Here is a 12,303-nt window from a genome sequence, read left to right as displayed (position 1 = left end):
AAGCCTACACGAAGATTTATAACTAAGCTAGACAAGAAAAATATGACTTAAGAGAAGGCGTTCCCAACCAACATACTAGTCGGTTTATCCATACAAAGCTAAATGATGTTACCCCAAGCTATATGACATAACTAAGCTATTCACTTTACTAATCTTTCATGCACTAAGTTTTTAGATCCCTTGATCTAGATCGTCAAACATTGAGTGCATCAAACTTCTCAAACATGCCACATACAAGTTGAGCAATGCTCTATGCCATCAAATCCACTTATGCTCTAAAGTCCTTTGAACTCATCTAAAGATCCACAAATTATTTTAGGCTATTGAGCAAGAAGAAATTAGACAACCAACAATTCAAAGCTCTCCCTCAACCTAAATTCCCCTCCATCTGATATAATAATATCGCGAGTTGAGTTATTTTCTAGAAGGCTCTTTATTTCTTGACTGAAAGAGAGAGTTTTACTGACCTAAACCTCTACATTTTTAAAATTGCTATACATCAAGATAAACAATAGGTTATAAACAAATACATGCAAGCAAAATCCAAATAATTGTTAGGACAATTAACTTAGATGGTTGAATGACTAGGGGAGGGAGATTGTTGGATCAAGAGAAATGATAGAAGGAGGGGACTCATGAGCTTAATCAAAGTTATTTCAAAAATTTTGTCCGAGTTGTCAAAATGCAACAAAAAAAAAAAAAATTCTGAAATCTTTTTGAAGAATTGGAGCGAGAATCTTTCTACCTTCATCCTGAGCTCCATTGATCCTTCATGGTGAGTCTTTTTCAAGGGCATATTCTGTCCATACCTTTAACGCGAGCTTCACCATGCTGCAAGCTCCTTCTATCAATTGTAACAAAAAGATAATTATGTTTACCCCAAACAACCCTCATAATTCGTTTCCAAGTTATGTGAAGAGAGGACAAGCTCCTTCTATCAAGATATAATCATAGTGAAACTAAAGAGTTTGTAACATGTAAAGAAAGACCTTTGCTCCTAGGACTACGATGTGATTGTAAAAAATGGAATGAATTCTCTAGACAATGAGAGTTCAAATCTCATTCAGGGCATATTATGAAAAGTTTGAAAAACTTATGATGGGTCATCTGTGCTTTCTAATTTTGGTGGCTGGTGGAAAATTTTTGTGGGGTCAGATCAATCACCTTCAAGATTAATCGGACCACAAGAATTAGATAACTAGATTAAAAAAATAAAGATCTTTGAAACCTCCCAATTTAGTCGGATCATAAAATTTGGATATCTAGTATATATATATATATATATATATATATATATATATATATATATATAAAAGCACTTAAATTTTTTGTTCTTAATACTATAACACAATCCCTAAATCTGAAAGGCAAAATCTGATTAGCATAATCAGGAACTAAAAACAAACAAATATAAAATAAGTGTGTGTGTGTGTGTTACCTTGCACATTGCACGTTGTGCAACCGTTCGCGATTGTGCGGTGTAGCACTTGTAGATCGTTACGCACGTGAGAGGGAGGGGGGGGGGAGTGAATCACATGGTTTTAAAAATAGTCTTTTTTAAAAACTTAATAAAAAGTGCAGGGGAAAAACTAAACATGAAAACAAAACAAGCACACTAACTCGGTCGGTTACTTAGTTTGGAGCCTTCGACGGCCCCTATTCCAAGATCCATGATTTCTCGGATCATATTGACGGGTAATCCATTAAAAATCTCTTCCGGAATCGTCAAAAGAGAGAATCGAGTACTATAGTAAAACAAGGAAAAGTGTAACAACATACACTTTCCTTTATGCAGAATTAAGTACTTAAAAAAAAACTTTTGTTATCCAACACTTTGAAGAAGATCGAATAGAGCTTGATATTGGATGGCTAATAGGAGGACGAAGTCGAAGTAGCCGGAAGCCCAAAAGTTTGCTTATAGGAGTTGTATATGAGTTGTGTTGAAAGCTTGGGCAAGCCTTCTGTTTATAGGTTGTTGAGGGCGCCTCCCATCCTCGTCTGAGGCACCGCCAAGTGCAAAAGTGATCTCAAAAACCTCGGTCAGGTTAATCTATGCTTATTGCTATTTTTATCTGCTCGAGGTTGCCTTCAAGCAGTCCGAAGCGCCTCTATGTCTTGCTCCAGGGTGCTTCCAATTGCAGGAGGCACCTTCACGCCTTCTATACGAACCCATAGTTGAAGCATTCGAGGCGCCTTTGTGCCATTATCCAGGGTGCTTTTGTTAGTTAGAGCCCTGGAGCCAATCATTTGATGATTGTTGTATGGACTCGTTGTATCATATTTTTGTATATAAATAAAGATATTTATTTTTGAGTTATTATACTTACTTGTATTAGTGCCAAATAACTAAGTATAATAGCGTCCTTGAGTAGAAGGTTCTTACCTATATCAATCGATTGGTTGAATCGATAGTGAGATGATATAGGGAACACTATTCTTAATCATTCCTAGTCAAGTATTAACATTCAGGGACAATGTTAATGCGATGAGACTAGCATATAGGTCAACTCGATATCTTGATCTCACAAGTCATGAATATAGAGATATCAAGTTGACACATGGGTATGCATTGGAGAATGTATACTGAATGCCCCGCTATAAGAAAGTATCATGGATCGTTATATGAGTGTCATATACTTTCTCATGTGGCTATTAGTATGACTACTAGTCCTTGGACCTGAAGTCACCATGGTTCCCTACATAAGGATTTACGTACTTTGGCTTCGTCAAACGTCACCCGTAACTGGGTGGACTATAAAGGCGATTACTGGGTATGTAACAAATATACGGAGGGATGTGAGTGATGAAGATGGAATCTATCCCACCTATATGACGGGAGTGACATCGATATTCTTGATAGAGTGAGACCACTAAGTACATGGTCATGCCCAAATGAGTCAATATGAGATGTTGAGCTCATTTGATTGAGTGAGTCTACTTGGGATTCAAGATTTAGATTGATTAGAGGATGACACGGTCTATGCCTCACATTAATCAATCTAGATGTCAATGATAGAAGGACACTTGTCATATATTGTGAAGAGTCACAATTAGTAGTCACAAGGTGATGTTGGATCTCAACATTCTTGTAACTTGGGTAGTAATGATATGTTGCTAGATACCGCTCATTACTTATGCTTCTAAAAGGGCTTAGAAGCATTGCCAACGTTACAAGCTAAGAATCTATAGGGTCACACACATAGGGCAATTAGATGGAGATTAGGTTCATTTGATGAACCAAGAGGATTAGGTTCATGTGATGAACCAAATTGGATTAAGAGTAATCCAAATTAAACTAATTGAGTTGGACTCAATTTCGTTCATGTGTTAAATGAGTCTAATTTGGACTTAGACTCATTGAATCAATTTAATTCAATGAATAGAGATTCATTAAATTAAAATTAACTTGAACCAATGGTTAGATTAGATCAACTATGGGAGAGAAGTGGTCAAGTTTGACTTGACTTGAGAGGAAGATGAAGGGTCAAGTTTGACTTGACAATTTGCCACCTCATTTGTGAGTTGACATTAAGTGGGCTAATTATGATGTGCCACATCATCAAGGCTAGCACATGTGTGTGCCACCTCATGAGGGAGATCAAGAGTTGTGACTCTTGATATCCCATGGAGGTTTAAAAGCCTTCTTGAAAAGTGGCCGGCCACTTATGTCATTGTGTGTGAGTTTCATTTTTGGTGTAACTCCCATCTTCTTCCTCCTCTCATCTTCTTCTCCCTCTCTTCCTCCTTACCGTGACCATCAAAGGTGCTAGCACACATTTTGTGTGGGTTTCTCCATCTCTTGCTTGTGTGGATACACATAGAGGAGTATCTACTTTGATACTCTCGAGATCCGGCGAACCTTGGACGAGCGGGATTAAGCGAAGGGCTTCGCATCAAGGGTAACCTCTTTATCTTGTAGATCTAAAGTAGATTTAGGCTTAGAAAACATGTATATGAAATTTTATTTCTTCTCACGGATCCGTGGCATGGGAATTTCGGGGTTTCCGCAACGCAAAAAGCGGTTTTTGCGGCCCGAAAAACCCAACAGTGGTATCAGAGCCACGTGCGAAGCGTATACATGTTTTAATTTGTATTTTTATGAAAATTACATATCTTTGAATTTCTATAAGTTTTTGATTTTTATATATTTTATGGGTAATTTTCTCGTAGAAGCGAAGCACAAGTGTTTAGACACTTGTAGGCTTCGACTACCGAGAAAATATTTCCGAAACGGCATTGTTTCGCCCTAAATCGTTTTGGGACAGTGGACTAAGGCACTGTAGGATCGCTAAGGAACACTCGCGATGGTTATATCGCGGGTAGGGGTGCTACCCCTGACCCCGCAAGGGGCTTCGTTTCGCGATTGCGCTCGAAAATTGCTAAACGGGACCGCCGGGAATTTTTTACTCATAAAATTATAAAAATTGTAAGAAAAATTACAGAAATTTATAGAAATTACATAATTTAGAATTATGTATTATTTTGTGATGGTCATGACTCAAAAGATCCAATTAGATTGGAAAATTGTGTTGTAATTCATATTATGGCTTGCGTGTCATTTTCTGTGATGTGCGTGTTGTATATGATACGCGACCTGCGCGTCGTGCCTTTCCTATTTTTATATTCCTATTGTAAATAGTTTAGACTCGAATGTAACTCGAGTTTCACCTTTGTAATGTACAAATTAGAGCGGTGGAAGATCCACTCGAGACGGAGTTACGAGGAGGGCGCGAGCAACACAAGGTGGTCAAAGGAAGGAGCTTGAGAAGCTGTTGACCTTAGGTTGACCATCCGATCTTCTCATTGGCTTGATAAGATCGTAGTAGGGCCATGACTAATCACAAAATATTTAATTAATTTCTTGTGTGTGTATATGCGATGCATGCTAGAATAGTAATTAATTAGTGCCTTAACGATTAGATTAGATCTAAGTCGCGTACATGATGCGCCCTAACGATTAGATTAGATCTAAATCGCGTATATGATACACCTCGTCGATTAAATTAGATCTCAATCGTGTCAACTCGTAATGCCTACCATGCCGTGATACCTATCACTACCTCGATCACATGTTGTTGTTGAATCTGCCAAAGCAGAGCAACACATATTATCTTGGTAGGGTATGGAGGGACAATCTTGGTCCCGCCTATCAACACATGAGTGAGTACAACTCAATTAGATTGAGTAACTAGTTAACTCAATTGGATCGTGTTTAACTATAGGCATTTTCCAATGGTTGGTAGATAGGTCAAAATCACGTTTATATTAACTCTTGGGCGTATTAGCCAAAGATAACTCAAGTTTTAATATAAATGCAGATCTTGATCCTATAAACAAGAGTTGCATAGAGATGTAATTGGTAATTAGTTACCTATCGATCATACTAAGTCTTGGGCGATTTAGCCAAAGCTAACTCAAGGCGTAATATGGTGTGGATCTTGTCCCACAAGAATTATAGAATTTAGTGGGAGCATCATTTAATTAAAGGCCTAATTAGATGATTAATAGAATATGATATTTATTTATTTTTCTGCATTTTTCTGTTGTATATAACCATGACGTCAAATACGAACTCTTTCTCCCTGCGTTCCGTCCTTGAGAAGGACAAGCTCAACGGAGCTAATTTCCTGGACTGGTACAGGAATCTGAGAATCGTTCTCACACAAGAATGTAAACTGGAGTAGCCCATTCCGGAGGCACCTCTTGCCACTGCCACGCGAGCTGACCGTGATGCTTACAAGAAGCATCAAGATGACGCATTAGATATGTCATGTCTTATGCTCGCGACCATGAACTCTGAGCTTCAGAAGCAACACGAGTTGATGGGCGCTTATGATATGGTTGAACATCTTCGTCAACTATATCAAGGACAAGCGAGGCACGAGAAATTCGAGATCTCTAAGGCACTGTTTCAGTGCAAGATGCAAGATGGGACTCCCGTAGGCCCATATGTACTCAAAATGATTGGGTACATAGAAAACCTACAGAGGTTGGGATTCCCACTTTGCCAAGAGATGGACACTGATATGATCTTGCAATCCTTGCCAGATAGCTATAGTCAATTCATTCTAAATTATAACATGAACGAAATTGACAAGCCACTGTCCGAGCTGCTTAGCATGTTAAGAACTGCTGAGCTCAACCTTAAGAAGGTTAAGCCCAACTCTATTCTGATGGTTCAGATACACAAGGGCAAGGGCAAGCCCAAAGGCAAGGGAAAGTCCCAAGTCAAGGGCAAAGGCAAGGCACTGAAACCCAAAGGAGGGGTCGCCAAGGATGGTACCTTCTTCCACTGTGGTCAGACCGGGCACTAGAAGAGGAACTGCAAAGTGTACCTGGAAAATCTTAAGAAGAAGAGAAGTGAGACTTCCACTTCAGGTATCAATGTTATAGAAGTCAATCTATCTATTTCTTCATCATGGGTAATAGATACCGAATGCTTCTCACATTTGTACTAATGTGCAGGCGCTGAGAAATAGCAGGGCATTGACGAAGGGCGAGGTGGACCTACGCGTAGGCAATGGAGCATGGGTTGCTGCTGTTGCTGTAGGAACTTATCATCTATTTCTGCCTTCTGGGCTTGTATTAGAATTAGATGAATGTTGTTATGTGTCTGTTTTAACTAAGAACATAATTTCAGTTTCTTGTTTGGACAAGAAAGGTTTTTCATTTATAATAAAGAACAAATGTTGTTCAGTTTATTTAAATGATATGTTCTATTGTAGTGCATCTCTGATGAACGGACTCTATATTCTAGATCTTGAGAACCCTATATATAACATAAGTACCAAGAGGTTCAAGTCAAATGACATGAACCAAACCTATCTCTGGCACTGTCGCTTAGGTCATATAAATGACAAACGTTTATCCCAGCTCCATAAAGATGGTTTGCTGGACTCATTTGATTTTGAATCATATGAGACATGCGAGTCATGCCTTCTAGGCAAGATGACCAAGACTCTCTTTAGTGGACACAGTGAGAGAGCGACTGACTTGTTAGGTCTTATACATAGTGATGTATGTGACCCTTTCAATGTCACTGCTAGAGGTGGTTATAGGTACTTCATTACATTTACTGATGACTTTAGTAGATATGGTTATGTGTACCTGATGACACATAAGTTAGAATCATTTGAAAAGTTTAAAGAATTCAAGAATAAAGTACAAAACCAGCTTGACAAAAGTATTAAGATACTTCGATCAGATCGAGGTGGTGAATACCTTAGCCATGAGTTTCGTGACTATCTAGCTGAGTGTGAGATTCTATCTCAACTCACTCCTCCTGGAACACCACAGTGGAATGGTGTATCCGAAAGGAGAAATCGTACCTTATTAGATATGGTACGATCTATGATGAGGCACACAGATCTTCCTATGTATCTTTGGGGCTATGCTCTAGACACAGCAGCCTTCATTCTTAACTGAGTTCCATCTAAGGCTGTAATAAAGACATCATATAGGATATGGACTAGGAGAGATGCCCAGGTGTCTTTTATGAGGATTTGGGGTTGTGAGGTTTACGTTAGACGTCAAGTCTCGGACAAATTGGGACCCCCCAAATCCGACAAGTGCTATTTCATTGGATATCCCAAGGAAACGAAGGGATATTATTTCTACATTCCCAGTCAACACAAGGTAGTTGTGGCTAAGACTGGGGTATTTCTAGAAAGAGACTTTGTTTCTAGAAAGACTAGTGGGAGTACGTTCGATCTTGAAGAAGTTCAAGATGTGGACCATAACACTGAAGCCTCAATGGAAGTTGAACTGGAACCACAAAGTGTTGTTGATGATGTTGTTCCACGAGGAGTTGAGGAACCACAACCAGTTCAAGTAGACCTACCTCTTCACAGGTCTGATAGGGTGCGTCGTCAGCCTGAGAGATATTCATTTCTCTTGTCTGACCATGATGACGTTGTGCTCATTGAGGATGAGCCTACTTCCTATCAGGAAGCTATGATGAGACCGGATTTCGAGAAATGGCTAGAGGCCATGAGATCCGAGATGAAATCCATGTACACTAACCAAGTATGGACTTTGGTTGATCCGCCTGAAGGGGTCAAACCCATTGGGTGTAAGTGGGTCTTTAAGAGAAAGACTGACATGGATGGACTTATTTATAAGGGTCGCTTGGTAGCTAAAGGTTTCAAGCAAATTCATGGTATTGACTATGATGAAACCTTTTTTCCAGTAGCGATGTTTAAATCCATTCGGATCATGCTTGCTATTGCAGCGTACCACGATTATGAGATCTGGCAGATGGATGTCAAAACCACGTTTCTGAATGGAATCCTGCTCGAGGATGTGTACATCACACAACCTGAGGGTTTTGTAGATCCACAGCATACTGGCAGAGTATGCAAGCTGCTTCTCGGAGCTGGAATCTTCGATTCGATGATGTAATCAAACAGTTTGGTTTCATCAAGAATGAAGATGAATCTTGTGTCTACAAGAAGGTTGTAGGGAACACAGTTGTCTTCCTTATATTGTATGTGGATGACATACTACTCATTGGGAAAGACATCCCTTTGCTGCAGTCTGTCAAGACTTGGCTAGGGACTTGTTTCTCAATGAAGGACTTAGGTGAAGTATCCCGCATTCTAGGCATACAGATCTATAGAGATAGATCTAAGAGGTTGCTTGGCCTAAGTCAGAGTACATATATTGACAAGGTACTCCTACGGTTTGCCATGCAGAACTCCAAGAAGAGATTTCTACCGATGTCACATGGTGTGAGTCTTTCGAAGACTCAAGGTCCCTCACCTAGAGAGGAGAGAGACCGCATGGATCAGATCCCTTATGCTTCAGCCATAAGATCTATCATATACGCCATGCTATGTACTCGTCCTGATGTTTCGTATGCTTTGAGCATGAAGACAAGATACCAGTCAGATCAAGGTGAAAGTCACTAGATAGCGGTCAATAATATTCTTAAGTACTTGAGAAGGACTAAAGAATATTTCTTGATATATGAAGGCGATGACGAGCTAGTTGTAAAGGGTTATAGTGATGCCAACTTCCAGACCGACCAGGATGATTATCGATCGCAGTCAGGGTTCGTGTTTTGCATAAATGGTGGTGCTGTGAGCTGGAAGAGTTCGAAGCAGGACACAGTCACTGATTCTACAATAGAGGCCGAGTATATTGCTGTATCATAAGCAGCAAAGGAGGCAGTTTGGATCCGCAAGTTCATTACTGAGCTTGGGGTGGGGTTCCTAGCATAGCTGATCCCATAGAGCTCTATTGTGACAACAATGGAGCAATAACACAGGCTAAGGAACCTCGCTCACACCAGCGGACCAAACACATACTACAACGCTTCCATCTCATTCGAGAGATTATCGAGAGAGGAGATGTGAAGATTTGTAGAGTACCCACTGAGGCTAACATCGCAGATCCCTTGACCAAGGCTTTGGTATAGAGAAAGCATGATGGTGACACTAGGTCTTTGGGCCTTAGAGCCTACGCTGATTGACACTAGTTCTAGTAGGAGATTGTTAGTTAGAGCCCTAGAGCCAATCATTTGATGATTGTTGTATGAACTCGTTGTATCATATTCTTGTATATAAATAAAGGCATTTGTTTTTGGGTTATTATACTTAATTGTATTGGTGCCAAATAACTAAGTATAATAACGTCCTTGAGTATAAAGTTCTTACCTATATCAATCGATTGGTTGAATCGATAGTGAGATGATATAGGGAACACTATTCTTAATCATTCCTAGTCAAGTATTAACATTCACGGACAATGTTAATGCGACAAGACTAGCATGTAGGTCAACTCGATGACTTGATCTCACAAGTCATGAATATAGAGATATCAAGTTGACACATGGAGAATGCATTGGAGAATGTATACTGAATGACCCGCCATGAGAAAGTATCATGGATCGTTATATGAGTGTCATATACTTTCTCATGTGGCTATTAGTATGACTACTAGTTCTTAGACCTGAAGTCACCATGGTTCCCTACATAAGGAGTTACGTACTTTGGCTTCGTCAAACGTCACCCGTAACTGGGTGGACTATAAAGGTGATTACTGGGTATGTAACAAATTATGCAGAGGGATGTGAGTGATGTAGATGAAATCTATCCCTCCTATATGACGGGAGTGACATCGATATTCTTGATAGAGTGAGACCACTAAGTGCATGGCCATGCCCAAATGAGTCAATATGAGATGTTGAGCTCATTTGATTGAGTGAGTATACTTGGGATTCAAGATTTAGATTGATTAGAGGATGACACGGTCTATGCCTCACATTGATCAATTTAGATGTCAAGGATAGAAGGACACTTGTCATATATTGTGAAGAGTCACAATTAGTAGTAACAAGGTGATATTGGATCTCAACATTCTTGTAACTTGGGTAGTAATGATGTGTTGCTAGATACCGCTCATTACTTATGCATCTAAAAGGGTTTAGAAGCATTGCCAACGTTACAAGAACCTATAGGGTCACACACATAGGGCAATTAGATGTAGATTAAGTTCATTTGATGAACCAAGAGGATTAGGTTCATGTGATGAACCAAATTGGATTAAGAGTAATCCAAATTAAACTAATTGAGTTAGACTCAATTTCGTTCATGTGTTAAATGAGTCTAATTTGGACTTAGACTCATTGAATCAATTTAATTCAATGAATAGAGATTCATTAAATTAAAATTGACTTGAACCAGTGGTTAGATTAGATCAACCATGGGAGAGAAGTGGTCAAGTTTGACTTGACTTGAGAGGAAGATGAAGGGTCAAGTTTGACTTGACCATTTGCCGCCTCATTTGTGAGTTGGCATTAAGTGGGCTAATTATGATGTGTCACATCATCAAGGCTAGCACATGTGTGTGCCACCTCATGAGGGAGATCAAGAGTTGTGACTCTTGATATCCCATAGAGGTTTAAAAGCCTTCTTGAAAAGTGGCCGACCACTTATGTCATTGTGTGTGAGTTTCATTTTTGGTGTAACTCCCATCTTCTTCCTCCTCTCTTCTTCTTCTCCCTCTCTTCCTCCTTGCCGTGACCATCAAAGGTGCTAGCACACCTTTTGTGTGGTTTTCTCCATCTCTTGCTTGTGTGGATACACATAGAGGAGTATCTACTTTGATACTCTCGAGATCCGGCGAACCTTGGACGAGCGGGATTAAGCGAAGGGCTTCGCATCAAGGGTAACCTCTTTATCTTGTAGATCTAAAGTAGATCTAGGCTTAGAAAACATGTATATGAAATTTTATTTCTTCGCACAGATCCGTGGCATGGGAATTTCGGGGTTTCCGCAACGCAAAAAGCGATTTTTGCGGCTCGAAAAACCCAACAGTGGTATCAGATCCACGTGCAAAGCGTTTACATGTTTTAATTTGTATTTTTATGAAAATTACAGATCTTTGAATTTCTGTAAGTTTTTGATTTTTATAGATTTAGATTTCTAAATAGGCTTAAACTGGATCTACGCCTAAAGTCCCTAATTGGGACTCGTCCTTACTAGATACTCTCTTCCAATGACTTACCTTACCACTCAGAATCGCTTGACTTTACTTCGGTCCACTAGGTCTTCCACTCAGTTGTCAGGTCCATAGACCCAACTGAACTTCAGCTAGTTGTCAGGTCCTGCAACAATTACAACCTGAGTTAAAGTTAGAAAAAAATACAAATAGATATACCAATAAAAATGATTTAAGAGAAATTTAAATGATTTTGATTTTTTATTTTATTCTCTTGATCATTTTAGGATTTAACTTTTTAGATCTTCATTCATAAAAAATATAACTTATCAAGTATAAAGCAGGTAAATAGATCAATAAGTATATCGAGTAATAAATTTTTTTAAGGTAAAGTTTTTTTATAAAAACTTACAAGTCTATTTCAGGGAGGAGTTAATGATGTCAAGAAAATTTTCAAAATATTTTTTAAGAAATTTTGAAAGGGATTTTCAAAATTTGTAAAAGGTTTTCAAAATTTTGAAAATTTAATTTTAAAAAATTAATTTTGAAAGAATTTATAAATCATTGGGCAATGTATTTTTAAGTATTTTTTAAAAAAATTCAAAGATAGACTTTACAAGAATTTTGTGACCTTTTTGGGTTTTGAAAGAAGTTTTCTAAGGTAAATTTTAAAACACTTTTCAAATTAATTTATAAAATAGTGTCGCAAAGTAATTTTTAAAGTTTAATTTTCAGAGTAACTTTTGAAAAGCAAATTTTGGAAGCATTTTCAAAAATATTTTTTAAACAAAGTTTGACAAAGTTAAAAATTGTAACATAGTATTTTGCAAGGGGGTTTCAAAGTAATTTTTAAAGTAAGTC

This window comes from Zingiber officinale, chromosome 1B (genome assembly GCF_018446385.1).
Source record: "Zingiber officinale cultivar Zhangliang chromosome 1B, Zo_v1.1, whole genome shotgun sequence".
Lineage (NCBI taxonomy): Eukaryota > Viridiplantae > Streptophyta > Magnoliopsida > Zingiberales > Zingiberaceae > Zingiber > Zingiber officinale.
The sequence above is the reverse complement of the archived record's forward strand: the minus strand, read 5'-3'. Positions refer to the sequence as shown.